General features: G+C 44.3%; 1 long non-coding RNA gene across 2 annotated transcripts in view; it reads right to left on the bottom strand.

Moving 5' to 3' along the window:
• Positions 1-5,225: 5,225 nt before the first annotated feature.
• The window catches only part of LOC132407521 (uncharacterized), a 65,486-nt gene continuing 53,791 nt past the window's right edge, over positions 5,226-16,920 (bottom strand). For both annotated transcript variants that reach the window (XR_009516499.1, XR_009516497.1), the window contains exons 5-6: positions 13,226-13,481; positions 5,226-11,576 (exon numbers count right to left, since the gene is read on the bottom strand). This is a non-coding gene — a long non-coding RNA (uncharacterized LOC132407521). The remainder of the gene's footprint in view (positions 11,577-13,225; positions 13,482-16,920) is intronic.

The raw sequence follows: 16,920 nt of genomic DNA, 5'->3' as shown, positions 1-16,920 counted from the left end.
ATGCTGATGCAATCAGTTAGAATGCTCTCCACGGCACGTTTGTAGAAAATTGCGAGTGTCTTTGGTGGCATTACAATTCTCCTCAAACTCCTAATGAAATATAGCTGCTGTCGTGCCTTCTTTGCAATTGCATTAATATTCTGGGCGCAGGACAGATCCTCAGAGATGTTGATACCCAGGAACTTGAAAATGCTCATACGTTCCACTGCTCATCCCTTGATGAAGACTGGTGTGTGTGTGTCCCCAACTTCACTTTGCTGAAGTCCGCAATCAATTCCTGGATGAGGGCAAGTTTGTTGCTGTGACACCACTCAACCAGCTGATCGATCTCACTCCTGTATGCCTCCTCATCACCATCTGAAATTCTGCCACTCAAATTCTAGTTGTGTCCTCAGCAAAGTTATAGATGCATTTGAGATGTGCCTAGCCACGTAGTCATGGGTGTAGAGAGGGTAGAGCAGTGGGCTAAGCACACATCCTTGACGTGCGCCAGTGTTGATTGTCAGCGAGGAGGAGATGTTGTTTCTGATTTGCACAGACTCCAAGTGAGGAAGTCAAGGATCCCATTGCAGGGGGAGACACAGGGCCCAAGTCTTGTAGCTTGTTGATTAGAACTGAGGCCATGGTGGTGTTGATTGCTAAGCAGCAGCCTGACGTAAAATTTACTCTTGTCCAGGTGATTTAAGGCTGAGGGGAAGCCGGTGGACTGCGCCTGCTGTAGACCTATTGCAGCAATAGACAAGTTGTAGCGGGTCTGGGTCCTTGCTGAGACAGGAAATGATTCTAGCCATGACCAACCTCTCAAAGCACTTCACTGCAGATGTGAGTGATAGTTGCTGAGGGGGTTAACCCTGAACTTCTTGGGCACTGGTGTGAACGTTGCCCTTTTGAATCTCAACAGCAGCAGTGAGGGATTGAAGATGTCCTTGAACACACCCACCAGTCGGTTGGCACAGGCTTTCGGAGCCCTACCAGGCACCTTGTGAGCGTTCACCCCCTTGAAGGGTGTTCTGACTTCGGTCTCCAAGACAGAGATCACTGCATCACTAGATGCTGAAGGGATTCACACATCTAAGTACACTACATCCACTGGTTCTCCCCTACCAGTGATACGGAACTCTTGTGCCAGTGCAAACGGTCCTCCCTTATTATCTACTTGGACACTTCATTATTTATCATGAACACTATCCATCTCACCTTAACCCCTACCGTTTAAGAGCAAACTCATTTTCTTCAGATAGCTGGAGTTTCTCTACATCCTTTCCAAGGCCCTGACACCCTTCCAAAAGTGTTGGACCCAGTGTGTCTTTTTCTTTCAAACTCATACAAGCTTCACTGGCAAAATCAGCGTTTATTGTCCACCCTTAACTTGCCAGATGATGGGGCTGGACTTGCACATAATCCAGACAAGGTAGAAGACAGAATTCCTTCCCCAATGTTCATTAATGAACTCACCATAACTGACACGAGCTTCTTTAAAAAGTTCCAGATGAACACATTACTTAAACTTCCCTGCTGTCTTAGTACAACTTACACCTCTGAATCAATCAACCCAGCCCCCTTCATGCTAGTTCATTCGCCTAACTACCACACGCTGTAGCCCATCTTGACACTAACCAGTGATCTGTAAAGGTTTAACATCACTTCCTTGCTTTGTACTCTTGTTTTGCATTGCTCTCCTATAATAGGGCAAGATGGACTCCTGACCTGATAACCTCCCTCATTATCATATTGTCTACCTCACTGCACTCCCTCTGTAGCTTTACACCTCATTTGCAACACACACAGAATGCTGGAGGAACTCAGCAAGTCAGGCAGCGTCTATGGAGGGGAGTGAGCAGTTGAAGGTTCTGTTGTAAAAGGCAGGCTCTCCTGCTGACCACCCACTTCCCACTTCCATTCGGAGATGTCTGTCCACCGCCTCCTCTACTGCCGTAATGAGTCAAACTCAAGTGGGAGGAGCAACACCTCATATTCCGTCTGGGTAGCCTCCAGTCTGATGGCGTGAGTATCAATTTTTCCAACTCCCCCCCCTTCCGTTTCCATTCCTTACTCCAGTTACCCTTTCACCCCTTCTCCTCCCGTGCCCAACACCTCCCTCCAGTTTCTCTCTGCCTTCCCGTTTTTCCATGGTCCACTGTCCTCTCCTATTAGACTTATTCTACTTCAGCACTTCACCTCTTCGTCCTGTCACCCCTCCCCCACCCACCCGCCTTCTGCCTCACCTGGTTTCACCTATTACCTGCCAGCTTGTACTCCTTTCCCTCCGCGTATCAGTTGTTCTGGATTCTGCTCCCTTATTTTTAAGTCTTGATGAGGGGTCTTGAGATGAAACATTGTCTGTTTCTTCCCCTCCATAGGTACTGCCTGACTTGCTGAGTTTCTCCAGCATTCTGCGCGTGTTGCACAGAATTTCCAGCATCTGAAGAATCTCTTGAGTCTGTGATTCATAGTCTCCCCTTTCCTAGTCGAATGTCTACTTTCTGCAAACTTACTGTTGAATCATTAAACTACTGATTTAAATGTAAATTGACTCGTGTTTTGCCAGCATCTACGTGTTTACATGTGTGTATCCTTTAAGTACGTGTCTGCCCACACTTGCATGCCTGTGGGTCTTTCTGGGTTTATGTACAAGATGCTGGAAATTTTGAGCAACACTCTCCGAATGGTGGAGGATCTCAGTAGGTCAGTCAGTACCTACGGAGAGGAATGAACAGTTGGCGTTTTGGTTTCAGAGCCTTCAGAATCAGGTTTATTATCACTGACGTGTTGTGAAATTTGATGTTTTGTGGCAGCAGTACAGTGCAATATGTTTACAAAATGTTCTAACTTGCATTAAGAAATATAAAAATAACTAAATAAGCAGAGAAATAAAAGAGCAAAATGGTGAGGTAGTGTTCATGGACCATTCAGAAATCTGATGGTGAAGGGAAATTGTTCCTAAAACACTGAGTGTGTATCTTCAGACCCCAGTATCTCCTCCCCAATGGGAGTAATGAGAAGAGGGTGTGCCCTGGATGGTGAGGACTGAGGGTACTATTTTTAGTTGCCACCTTCTTGAGGCACTGACTTTTGAAGGTACATGTGTATATTTATGTACATGTCTGCCTCAGGTAATGTGTGTCTCAGATGTACACGTGTGTGTGTGCGTGTGTGTGTGTGTGCACACTCAGTGTATGTCTGTGTGTCTCTGTGCTTGTCTCAGTGTGCTTCTGTGTGTGTATGAGTGTGCGTATCTGTGTGTCGATATGTGTGTGTGTGCATCTGTGTGTGTATGAGTGTGTGTCGATGTGTGTGTGTGTGTGTGTGCGTGTGCATCTGTGTGTGTATGAGTGTGTGTCGATGTGTGTGGGGGGTATAGGAGTGTGTGTGAGAGAGGGAGAGAGAGTGTTAGTGGTTTGCGTCTGTGCGTTTGGGGTGGGGGGGGGGACAGAGGGAGGAGTCTGGCCAAAGGTTGCAATCACTCAGCAGCAATGTAACTCCGAGTTGGAGGGGGAGGGGAGGAGCGGGGGGGGGGGGGAGAGAGAGAGAGAGAGAGAGAGAGAGAGAGAGAGAGAGAGAGAGAGAGAGAGAGAGAGTTCACATTCTGCTGTGTCTGTGTAATGGAAAATCCCCTCTGGGTGGGATGTGTGCAGCTGTATATCGAGTTACAGCGTCTGATTACAGGCTCAGCTCTGCCTCCATCCCTTCTGTCTCAGGCCTTTGTCAAACCTCAGAAAGCTGCTTCCTTTTGATCAGGGGATGGAGCAACTCCCCTAACCTGTACTTTAAAGATTAGAATAAAAACTAACATTTAATATTGCTCAGTGGCCAAGTGAAACTAATGTGGCAAAGCAGACCATCTGTATGTGATTAAGAATCAAGTCCCCCGCATCTAAAACCCGGGTGCTAGCAGAGGAAAAAATATTTTTGACTGGTTGAGTGAAACGTAAAATTGTTTTTTTTACGCTTGCTGTGACCTGGCATCTTTTCTTTTCTGGCCTTGAGGCTTGCCCTCTTGCAGGGTTTGATTTCCCTCTCGTGAGAATTCCGACGCCCCTCTGACCCACCCCACAGGACGGTTCCCATTCTCTCCCGAAGGTGTCAGCTCCCGCTGGGACTCTGGTCCCCTTCTCATCCGAAGGTGCCATCTCTCACTGAGGGATGGGTTTCAGGTGGAGCACACCTGAAAAAGCAGAGATATTTAGCTCCAGAGAGCCAGAATCACCGGCATATGTCATGAAATTTGTTAACTTATGGCAGTATTACAATGAAATACATGATAATATCAAATAGTTAAGCTAAAATATGTAATAAAAAAACAAATAAAAAAGTAGTGAGGTAGTATTCTTGGGTTCAATGTCCATTTCAGAATTGGATGGCAGAGGGGAAGAAGCTGTTCCTTAATCGCTGAGTGTGTGCCTTCAGGCTTCTGTATCTCCTTCCTGGCGGTAACAGTGAGAAGAGGGCATGTCCTTAATGATGGGATCCTTCACAATGGACACCCTGCTCCTAAGGCACTGCTCCCTGAAAATGTCTCGGATACTACAGCGGCTGGTAACCATGATGGAGCTGACTAATTTTACAAGTTTCTGCAACTTACTTAGATCTTGTGCAGTAGCCCCTGCCCCCACATGATGATGCAGTCAGTCAGAATGCTCACCGTGGTACATTTGTGAAAGTCTTCAAGTGTTTTAGTTGACATGTCAAATTAGCCCTGGACCAGTCACTGCACTGTCCAGAGGTAGGTTCAGCATTGGACACCAGAGCTAACTACGGTCTCCCACACCTGTTTTCCCATGACCAGCTAACTCAGCCTGGGAAAGGACTGAGCAGCTGAACAACAGTCTGTACTTGCTAACACGATAAATCATCGCAAGGCCTTCAACAGACAATTTTTGTCATCAAGACTTGTACATGTCCACACCACCATGTTCAGGAACCAACATGGATAACGTCACTCGCCTCAACTCTGAACTCACTCCACAACCTACAGATTCATTTTCAAGGACTCCACAACTCATGTCCTAAGATAATTTATTGACTGTTACTATTTGCCTGATTTGTCTTCTTTTGCACATTGTTAGTCTTTACATGTAGTTTTTTTAATATATATATACATCCTATTGTATTCATGTTCCTGTAAATAAATGCCTGCAAAAAAGTGAATCTCAGGGCAGTATATGATGACATATGCATTCTTCAGTAACAAATTTACTTCGAACTTTGACTTTGAAGTGGCCGGAACTTGATCACAGCTCTTAAAGGAGCAGAGTTGGAGAGCTCCAGAGATCGAGTCTTTGTGTTTTTCGGCAAGGCTGATAGTGGTTGGGGAACGTGAACGAGGATGATGAAAATACTGGAGTGGCTGGAGGAGTTACTGAGATGTGGAAAACCAATCAATGCCACAGGCAAGATCAGCATTTATTGGCCCCCCCTCGTTGCTTTGAGAAGGCGGTGGTGGGTTTTTCCAGAAAGCAAATTGGACAACTGAGTGGATGATTAAAGTCAGAGAGCCTAGGATTGCACATAGTCCCCAACAAGGCAAGGACAACAGCTCTCCTACAATTTTTTAAAAAGCAAAACTGAATTAAAATTTGTAAATTTCCTTTAAATTGAATGAACAAGTCATCCCATTAGTCATTACACAATATTTAATTGTTTTATATCCATGAAATCCTTTTGCTCCTCAGTGGCCACATCTGCCTCCATATGTAAGTAAGTTAACATTCCTCAACACGTCAATTCACCCCATCACACTGTCAGTCTGGAAGGAATCACTTCTAGTTCAGGTCAGCCTGACCTAAATATTCCTCTCTTTTGTGCAGAGGTGGATTACACTGCCAAAAGTTAAACTGGCAGAATCAAATTTCCATTGGCAATAAAAACAATTCTCCTCAGGAAATCCTCTTGCATTGAGACGTGACATGAACTCTCCTCTCCTGTGCTTATTGCCATCCGCTACTAACTCATTTGGCAGAACGTAGAGACGATATCCAGGAGGATTCAAAGCTCAAAGTAAATTTATTATCAAAGTACATTCAAATCTGGCTGATTGCTGCCACAACAACAACTTACTCAGTGTCAGCAAAACTGAAGTCCTGAGTATTGACTGCTGGGGGAAGGAGCTAGGGATCCATGAGCCAAGTCCTCTTTAGGGGATCAGAAGTTAACTTTAAATTACTTTGAGTCTACAAATCAGTGAGTTTGAATGAATCAAGGACAGTGGCAGTAGACAAACCAACTGTCTGTGTTCTTGCCATGAGATCGAAGGAATAGAGGCTCCCATTTCATGAAGCTACTCTGTATCCTCCATTTTGTGAACTGGTTTTGCTTGACTGAATGAGTGTTTTAGAGTAGACACAATGATGCTCCAGGTAATCTGCTGGACTAGAGATAATTTCCAAATAAGAAGTTATTTGTGAGGTGTTCTTTGGTAGGATATAAGATGCAGGTTTGTGAATGGTGTGGTCTGTGTCTGCCCTGAGTGACTCAAGCTGGTTACTGGTTTGGTAACTGATTTGGAACAAAAGGTCATAAATTACCAGTTGTCACTCGTGGAAGGGGGCAATATACATATGCTGGCTTGGAGCAGAGCCAATAAGTAGGTGACACAGCTTAATCAGATGACCTTGAACCAATGAGATTGAAATACAATATATGAACTGGTAAGGAAAGTGTATGAAAATGAAAGGCTTCAAATGCAAGACAGTGACAACTCTCTGGAGACCAACCATCGTGGGTGTGGAGGACCCTACGTTGCAGCGTAGACTCCTTTCCTCGGTATAACCTTTTCTATTCTTTGACTGTTCATGGAGGGACAGGGAAACTTGGTGAGCACGTAGTTGAGTAAATTCATGTGCTTTTTAGTTAAGACAATAAAGGTAGTAGTCAGTAAATAGAGATTCTCTCTCTGCCTAATTGATCATTACCACCAAGGGGTCATCCTTGTAACAACATATAACCCGTAATGACTTATTTAAATGAACAAGATTGCTGAATCAAACATTTACAATATTACTTAAACACTTTTGAAGTATTAAATGCACAACGGTTTTGAAGGGGAGGATAGTGTTGAATGCTGAGCTGTAGTTAATGCTGTAAGCATCTTCACTGTCCAGTTGTTCCAGAGCGCAGCAAAGAACCAATGAAATAACATCTGCTGTTGACCTGTTGTGACTGTAGTCAAGTTAGAGTAACCATAAGATATAGGAGCAGAACTAGGCTTTTGGCCCATTGAGTCTCCTCTGGCATCATGGCTTCCATCATGGCTCCCGTTCAACCTAATTCTCGTGCCTACTCCCCATAACCTTTGACACCCTGATTAATCAAGAACCTATCAACCTCTGTCTCAAATGTGCCCAAATGAACTGACCTGCACAGCTGTCTGCGGCAATTAATTCCACAGATTCACCACCCTCTGGTTAAAGAAAATTTTCCTCATCTCTGTTCTAAATAGGCGTCCTTCAATTCTGAGACTGTGCCCTCTGGCGCTAGGCTGCCCAACTATAGAAAACTTGATCTCCACATCCCTTTCAATATTCAATCAGTTTCAATGAGGTCCCCTCATTTTTCTAAACTCCAGTAAGTATAGGTCCAGAGCCATCAAAAGCTCCTCATATGTTAACCCTTTCATTCTTAGGATCATTCCCATGATCCTCATCTGAAACACCTCCAATGCCAGCTCATCTTTATTTTAGATAAGGGGTGTAAAACTGCTCACAGTACTCTGTGCAGTCTGACTAATGCCTTATAAATCTTAGCTTCACATCCCTGCATTTGTATTCTAGTCCTCTCAAAATGAAAGCTAACATTGTATTTGCCTTCCTTACTACTGATTCAACCTGCAAGTTAACCTTTAAGGAATCCTGCACAAGGTCTCCCAAGTCCCTCTGCACTTCTGATTCTTGAATTTTCTCCCCATTTAGAAAAAAAATCCATACCTTTCTTCTTTCTGCCAAAGTGCATGATTATGCATTTCCCTACACTATATTCCATCTGTCACTTCTTTACCTATTCCCCCCAATCGGTCTGACTTCTGCAGACACCCTCAATACTACCTGCCCCTCCACCTATCTTCATAATGTCTTCAAGCTTGACCACAAAGTTATCAATTCCTTCATGCAAATCATTGACATACAATGTCAAAAGAAGTGGTCTCAACACTGACTTCTGTGGCTAACCAGTCGTCACTGCAGCCAACCAGAGAAGGCCCCTTTTATTCCCACTCTTTGCCTTCTGCCAGTCAGTCAATTTCTATCCACTGGCACATTTCCCGTAACGCCACAGGCTCTTACCTTGTTAAGCAGACACATGTGCAGCACCTTGTCAAAGGCCTTCTGAACATCCAAATAAACAACATCTACTATGCACCCTCATTTATCTACTCTGCCTGTTATTTCCACAAAGAATTCCAACAGATTTGTCAGGCAAGATTTCCTCTTGAGAAAACCATGCTGACTTTTGCTTATTTTGTCATTTACTTCCAAGTGCTCTGAAACCTCATCCTTAGTGATGGACTCCAACATCTCTCCAACCACTGAAGTCGGGCTAACTGGCCTATAATTTCTGCCTCCTTCCCTTCTTGAACAGTGGTGTGACTTTTGCAATATTCCAGTCCTCAGGCACCATTTCAGAATCTGGTGATTCTTCAAAGATCATTACTAATGCCTCCATAGTCTCTTCATCTTTTTGTAGTCTTCAGCTTCAGACTTCTCAACTTCCCAAGCACCTACTCCTTAGTAATAGCAATGACACTCACTTCTGCTCCCAGATGCTTGCATTTCTGGCATTTTGCTCATGTTTTCCATTGTGAAGATGTTTCCTTGTCATTTCTTGCCCCCCCCCCCACACTACCTCTCCAGCATAACAGTCTGGTATCCACTCTCGTCCCTCTTTTACTTTTTATATACCATATCCAAAAAATCTTTTTGCACCTTCTTTTATATTATTGGCTAGCTTACCTTCATATTTTATCTTTTTTTTCTAATTATGACTTTTCTGTTGGTTTTTAAAATCTTCCCAATCTTCTAACTTCCGAATCATTTTTGCAATATTATTTGCTATGCCCTCTCTTTTGCTTTTATACTGCCTTTGTCCTCCCTTTTCTGCTACTGTTTCCTCATCCTCCCTTTAGAACATTTCTTCATCTTTGTAACGTATCTATCCCGTGCCTTCCAAATTTCCCCCAGAAACATCTGCCATTGCTATTCTGCCGCTATCCCCGTGAGTGTCCCCTTCCACTTAACTTTGGCCAGCTCCTCTCTCATGCCTCTGTAATTCCCTTTACTCCACTGTAAAATGGATACATCTGACTTTAGCATTTCCTTCTCAAACTGTAGGGTGAATTCTATCATATTATGATCACATGCTCCTAAGGGTTCCTTTACCTTTCCCTATTCAAATCTGAGTCTTTAATCACCTGTTTCTCTAGTGGGCGCAACCACAAGCTGCTCTTGAAAGTCATCTTGTAGACATTCAACAAATTCCCTCTCTTGGGAGCCAGTACTACCCTGACTTTCCCAATCTACCTGCATACTGAAATCCCCCATAATGATTGCAACGTTGTCTTTTTTACATGCCGTTTCTATCTTCTGTTGTAATTTGCAGCCCACATACCTGCCAATCTCTGATGCACTACAAGGTCATTCGAATAGAACACCATCAGTCCTGTATTCATCATTCTTTTTGATTTTGGCCCCTGTTATACTATAACTCATCCCACTGACTGCACTTTGGCCCTATCATCTGCCTGTCCTTCCTCACAATCTCACTGCATCTACTTGTATACCAACTGCACCATCCTCAGCCTTATCACTCTGGTTCCCATCCCCCCAGCCAAATTTAAACCCTCCCCCCACAGCTCTAGCAAATCTGCCCACAAGGATATTGGTCCTTCTTGGATTCAGGTGTAACTTGTCCTTTTTGTTTCAGTCATATCTTCTCCAGTAGAGATCCCAATGATTCAGAAATCTAAAACCCTGCTCCCTACACAAATTCTTCATCCACCAAATCATCCTATTCTTGCCCTCACTGGCACAGGTAGAAATGCTGAATTACTACGCCGGAAGTCCTGTTTTTCAGCTTTCTGCTTAGAAACATAGAAAGCCTACAGCACAATACAGGCCCTTCAGCCCACAAAGCTGTGCCGAATATGTCCTTACCTGAGAAATTACCTAGAGTTACCCATAGCCCCCTATTTTTCTGAGCTCCATATACCTGTTCAGGAGTCTCTTAAAATACCCTATCATATCCACCTCCATCTCCATTGCTGGCAGCCCATTCCATGCACTCACCACTCTCTGAGTAAAAAAAACTTACCCCTGATATCTCCTCTGTACCTACTTCCAAGCACCTTAAAACTATGCCCTCTCATGCTAGTCATTTCAGCCCTCAGAAAAAGCCTCTGACTATCCACATGATCAATGCCTCATCATCTTAACTCCCTAAATTCTCTCATCAGGACCACCTCCCATTTTCTGTCTACGCCGTTGGTACCAACGATTTCAGTCTGTTCACCCTCTCCCTTAAGAATGCCATGAACCTGATCTGAAACATCTCTGACCCTGGCACCTGGCTCTCTTTCACATCCACAGAGTCTGCTTTCTGCTCTTCGAATTATGGAATTCCCTATCACTACTGCACCCCACTTCTCCCCCATTCCCTTCTGAGCCAGAGAGCCAGACTCAATGCCAGAGACCTGGTTGCTGTGGTTTCCCTCTGGCAGGTTGTTCCCCCGCCCCCAACAGTATCCGAAGCGGAATACTTATTATTGAGAGGAATAGCCAGTGGAGTACTCTGCACCGTCTGCCTATTCCCTTTCCCTCTCCAGATGGTCACCTCAGTACCAGCCTACTGCAACTTGCAGGGTTGACCACCTCCCTGTAGCTCTTAACTATCAGCTCCTCGATTCTCATATGTCAAAGTCCACACAGCTGCAGCTCCAGTTCATTAACAGAGTTTCTAAGGAGCTGGAACTCAGTGCACTTCAGGTAGATGTAATTATCAGGGAAACTGGAGGTCTCGCAGAGTTTCTACATCTCTCAGGGCACTACCTCCAAACCCGTTCTCAGCACACTAGCTACAGTATCTATTAACAGTAAAAAAAATACAGCCTGCTTCTGTGCTTGTCCAAGCCTGTTCTCGTTCAAGCTTGTTGAGCCAAAGCTTGACCTCTCTAACACTGGACCACTCCAGCATGGCCGCTCCCACAAATGCTGCTCTCCCTTCTTTTTATCGACCCCATGCTGCTTGAGGCCCGTCAAAAAGAGCCAAAAATACTGGATCTCTTTTTAAACGTCACGCTGTGTCACCGACGAATGACCTTTTGTGCTGATTTCAGCCCACCAAAAGCAATAGGCCTCTTTTCAAACCTCACGTGGCGCCACCAACGAACAACCTTTCACGTTGATTGCAGCCTGACGAGTGGATCCCAGTCACTCTGCAGGCAGGGGCTGATGTACTTCATGTCCAGCCTCTCAAAGCTCTTCATCACAGAGGATGTAAGTGCTGCTGGAAAAGTCACCGAGGAAGGTCATCATATCCTTCTCCGGCACCAGTACGATTGAAGCCTGCTGGAAGCTGGTGAGTAACTCAGCCTGCCAAAGTGAGAGGTTAAATATATCAGTAAACACTCCAGCCAGTAGATTAGCACAGGTTTTCAATACTTGGCCAGTGAGGCTATACGAGTAGAACCTAGCTATAAGGGAGAGTCTATCACTTAGCTAGTGCTAGACTATAAATCTCTCAATAGCCAATCAGAAGGACAGATATATAGGCAATTTACAGAAAGGTGTAGAACAGTAGGATTACAGATTCAAACTTTCTCAACATTAACTGGGTTTACCTTAGTGCAAGGGGTTTAGATGGGGCAGAATTTGTGCACCCACAAAAATTGTTTGAGACATGTAGAGAGTCTCACTAGAAATGGGGCACTTGACCTTATCTTAGGAAATAAAGTTGAGAAAATGTTGGAAGTGCCGTTGGGAACTTTGGGAACAGTGACAATCATTATATAACTTCAAGGTAGTTATGGAAAGTGGGTCCTCAAGCGAAGATCTTGAGTTGGAGGAGGGTAGATCTCAATAGCGTAAACACATTCCACCATGCATTTAGTTAGTCAAGGAGATCTGCATCTCACTTCAAGGTCATGCTGTTTGAATCATAGCTGATACAACAACACACAGTGTCTATGATGACATTTTGGAAGATCTACACACCTAGTCCTATGATCTAGTCCTTGCCTCTTGGACAGCAATTTTTCTTCCCTTTTCAAACAATATCCAATTCTTTTCTGCAAGTCAACCCTTGAAATTGCTTCAACCATGAAAGCATTGCACTGCAGATCATAACAGCCACTGTGGGGGAAGAAACCTCCTAAAATCTGCTCAGTCTGGTTACTGATCTCCCTGCCCGTGGAATTCTGTCCATGTTTTCTATTGAAGCCTCTAGTAACTCTGAAAACCTATTAAATCTTTGTGTTCTTGACCTTCTCTGCTGCACAGAAAGCAAATGCAATATCCCCAGTCCCTTCACTTTATGCGTGGCCCTTATTTTTGTAATTGACTGAGTTTGAAATATTCAAGCAGAGTTTTCCTGCTACAGCCCAGAAAGGGACTATTCGGCTCATTGTAGGTATGTGCGCTGGCTCTTTGGAAAAAAATACCTGGTGAGTTCCACTGCACCTGCTTCTTCCCCGTGGCCCTGCATAAAAAGAGGCCTGATTTCATTCTCCATTAAAATGGAGGAGGCAAAAAGTTCCATTTAAGCTGCCATTTAGTAAGAGTAACAGTGTGGTTACAGACACCAGGGTCATTGTAACCCAAACTCTCCGCAACTTCTGTGCTTATCTCCCTCTCGTACTTCTACGTCCAAAAATAATACAGTATTGGCAGATTACGATTTGAAGAATGTTCCATTTTTAAACAGCAGGAGAGAAATACTTCAGTCCTTAATCACTTCTGAAGCTGTCCTGTCGCAGGGTTAAAGTCTTGGAGGCAACTTTCACCATCATAGAACATCTAAGAGACAAAGTTCAAGTTCATTGTCATTCAGCCATACAGCTATATAAAACATCATTCCTCTGGGGCCAAGGAGCAAAACACAGTACATATAGTCACAAAATAATGTTAGCACATGTCTTTGAGTGGCAAGGCCTGAAGATAGACACACAAGATCAACAAGATGAGTGTTGGCTATTCATCTATAAAGGCATCACACCAGTTCATCACTTTTTCCAGATTCTTACCTTTATTTTCAATTTGTTCTGAGGCCTCATCCAATCTACTTTACTGATTTCTGTCTCTTCATTCCTGCATAGATCTCCCCTCTCCAAACTCCTGGTTACTCCTTTTCCACTACTGCTCAACAGCACCTCCAAGTTGGGTTCATGTTGTCCAATGTTGTTTCCCTTTGTTTCCTCTGCATGGCCCCCCTCAGGCATCAAGAAACCATCTGGAAATGCACAACTCCTGGTATCACTTCAGGAGGAATTTGTGAAGGGGCTGCAAAAGGTGTAGCAGAAAAATCTGAGCATTTCTATGGAATATCTCCACAATCCTCCTGTTTTAAGGAAAACAATCCCTCATCTTCCATACAAATCATTCATCATCCTGACCCTCAAAACCCCATTTTGTTCCTTTTTGCAGTACGCACAAAACACTGGAGGAACTCAGCAAGTCAGGCAGCATCTATGGAGGTGAGTGAACCGTCAACGTTTCAAACTGAGACCCTTCATCAGGTCTCGGCCTGAAATTTCATCTGTGTATTCCTCCCCACAGATATTGCCTGATTTGCTGAGTTCCTCCAGCATTTTGTGCGTGTTGCCCAAGATTTCCAGCATCTGCAGAATCTCTTGTGCTTATGAATCATAGTCTCGCCTTTCCTGGTCTGGTGTCTACTTCCTGCACGCCAATCTAAATGCAAATTGACTCTTGCGTGTTTTACCTGTCTGTATGTGCTGACACGTGTGGACCATTAAGTGTGTATCTGCCTGCACTTGGCATGCCTGTGGGGTTTTCTGAGCTTATCTATCCAACAGATTGCAAATGCTAGACATCTTGAGCAACACACTCACATACAAACAATACTAGAGGAACTCAGCAGATGAAGCAGTATTTATGAAGGGAAACAAACAGTTAATGTTTTGGGTTGAGAGTCTTCAGAATCAGGTAATCAGGTTTATTATCACCCTTTTGATTTCATTCCTTTTGTTTGTGCAGAACCCCCAACCTCATCCCATTCCCTCTCATCGTACAGAATCCCATTGACCCAAACCCCTTCCAATTTAGTGTTTGTGGGTTCACCAAGGTCCAAAAACTCCTCCATTCTTGCCGATTATACCAAATCCAATCAATCTAAGGAAAAAGTTAAAAGCTGGTGATGCTGGAAATCTGAAATTCAAACAGAAAATGGTGGAAATACTGCGTAGCATCTGTGGAGAGTGAGACAGTCAACATTTTAAGTCCAAAACCTTTCATCATTCAGTTGCCTTAACCCTTTTCCATTACTATGTAGAATTCCAAATATCCAAATTTCTCAGAGCACAGTGTTTCCAGAAGATGTTCCCAGCTAGGAAAGGAGACAGAGACAGAGAAGTTAGAGCCTATTAAAGAGGTTTGAAGAAAAGGATGAGTGTTTCAAATCTGAACGATCTGACCAGGAGCTGGTGATGGGCAGCAGAAGGGAGAACGGGGACGCTACAAGTTTCGGTGGGAGAGGAGATACGAGAGTTGAGTCAGGAAGTAACAGGGCACACGGTTGAAAACTGGCTGCATTAAGGGAGCAAATGTGGAATTAAAAGCACAGGTTTGTGTTGTTACAGCGAGTCAAGGGTGTCAGGAATGCTGCACTGAACCAAAATGGATCAGCAGCGGCACAGAAGAACACAGAGGTAGAAACAAAGAGAGGCTGCAGTCAGAGCAACTATCACGCTGATGTTAATTGCAAGCTGGCAGGTTGTTTTGTGTTAAGGCTCAGTTAAATGCAGAGTAACTAACCCCTGGTTAGCTGGTGAGTGGATTCTGTGATATCCCATTGATACCATTACCCACCCTTGTGTCATTCACATTGACTGCACTCCGGGGAGAGTCCTGGCAAACTTCCCAACTCTCCTCTTGGTTCAGCTTGAAGCTGACTACACGATGCTTGACAGCTCTGGCTGACCTACAGTGTTTGTTTTAGCAGCATTCTCGGTGCTTTAATCGGAACTGGGGTACTCGGTAACAGTCTCTCAACATTCCACTGCTCGTCATGCTTGGATATCTCCGCCAGGCAGCACCAGGTGTTTTTGGGTGTGGAGCACCTGTGGGCTCTGATACTGGTGTGTCTGCATCAGGCCAGGCAGTAAGCTCCATCCTGGATATGGGCCACGACTTGTATTTATAAAGCAACTTCAACATACAGTACTGTGCAGGAGTCTTCAGTTAATACATACACACAAATATACTTTTGTACAGCACCGCAGCAATTTTATGCATTGCACTGTACTGTTGTCACAAAAAAACAAATTTCATGATGTGTGAACTTTGATAAACCTCATTCTGATATGGGTCTCTATCGTGGACTGAGAGCGGGAAGGGGGCAGGGAGAGGGTGATCTCGGTTGGGAAATGGGGAAGGGAGAGGGGAGGGAGCAGAAAGCATCAGAGAGACATCCTGTAGTGTTCAGTAAACCAGTCGTTTGGAATCAAGTGACCTTGCCTGGTGTCTCAGGGCTGGTTGTATCTGCACCCCTGATACTCCCACACCCCTTCCCCAGCACTCTGCACTTGGCATTCCTAACATGCTTTGCACCAGCCAGATTTACAAACTTGCTCTGCTCTTCACATTCACAAGTATAGTACTGTCCAAATGGGAGTGAGAAAGTGTGAGAGAGAGTGAGAGTGAGATCGTGAGATTGTGTGAGTGTGTGAGAGAGAGAAAAATGAATTACACCAAATTATTAGGACACATGACCAAAATCTTCGAGGAGATAGAGGGTACTAACAAGGCAAAGTGATTTCAGAGTGAATTTCACATCTTAAGGTTGCCAATTGTGGAACGATGGAGACGCAAGGAAACCCAGAAACAAAGAATTAGAAAATTTCACAGATCTTATAGTGCAGTGAGAGGTTCTGGAGATATCTGAAATTCTCAACAGATCAGGCAGCATCTGTAGTGGCAGAACCAGGGTCAATGCTTTAGCTTAATAACCTTTCTTCGGAAATGAAGTATTAACTCCATTTCTCTCTTCATCATTGTTGCCCGACCTGCTGAATATTTCTAGCATTTTCTGGTTTTACTTCATATTTAGAAAGTTTTGCTCCTTGATACGAAAGTGGTGAGTGAGATTTGATGCAAAGTGCGGGAGGAACTCAGCAGGTCAGGCAGCGTCTATGGAAATGAATAAACAGTCAACATTTTGGGCCGAGACCCTTCTTCAGGAATAGAAAGAAAGTGTGGGTGGTGGGGGGGGGGAGTGGGGGAGAAAGATACCAGAAAAAAAAGGTGGTGGGAGGGGAAGGAGGACTAGCTAGAAGATAAAAGTGAAGCCAGATGGGTAACAAAGGTAAAGAGGACTGGAGAAGAAGGAATTTGGTAAGAGAGGAGGGTGGACTATAGGAGAAAGTGCAGAAGGATGGGCACCAAGGGGAGGTGACAGGCAGCTGATCAGAAGAGGTAAGAGGCCAGTGTTGTTCAGGAGTTTCAGCATCCGCAGAATCTCGCATTAATAAAATTTGATGTGAGTTCCAGCAACGGTATCGGAGTTATGAAGGAGCTCAAGTTTTCCAACGATGAATCTCCCTCATCCCTTAACCTTCTCCACATTCCATCACTCCAGGCTGCTGCCATGTTCAAGACTGGTTTTCTCACATTAGGTATTTTCAGATGTGAGTTTTGTTCTCTGTCTGTCCTCTTCCATTTGGAGCTCGAGTGCCCTGTAGCAGGTTCCCTCTTCTTAAAC

This window comes from Hypanus sabinus, chromosome 18, assembly GCF_030144855.1.
Source record: "Hypanus sabinus isolate sHypSab1 chromosome 18, sHypSab1.hap1, whole genome shotgun sequence".
NCBI classification, from domain to species: Eukaryota; Metazoa; Chordata; class Chondrichthyes; order Myliobatiformes; family Dasyatidae; genus Hypanus; species Hypanus sabinus.
This window is presented reverse-complemented; position numbering and strand designations above follow the sequence as displayed.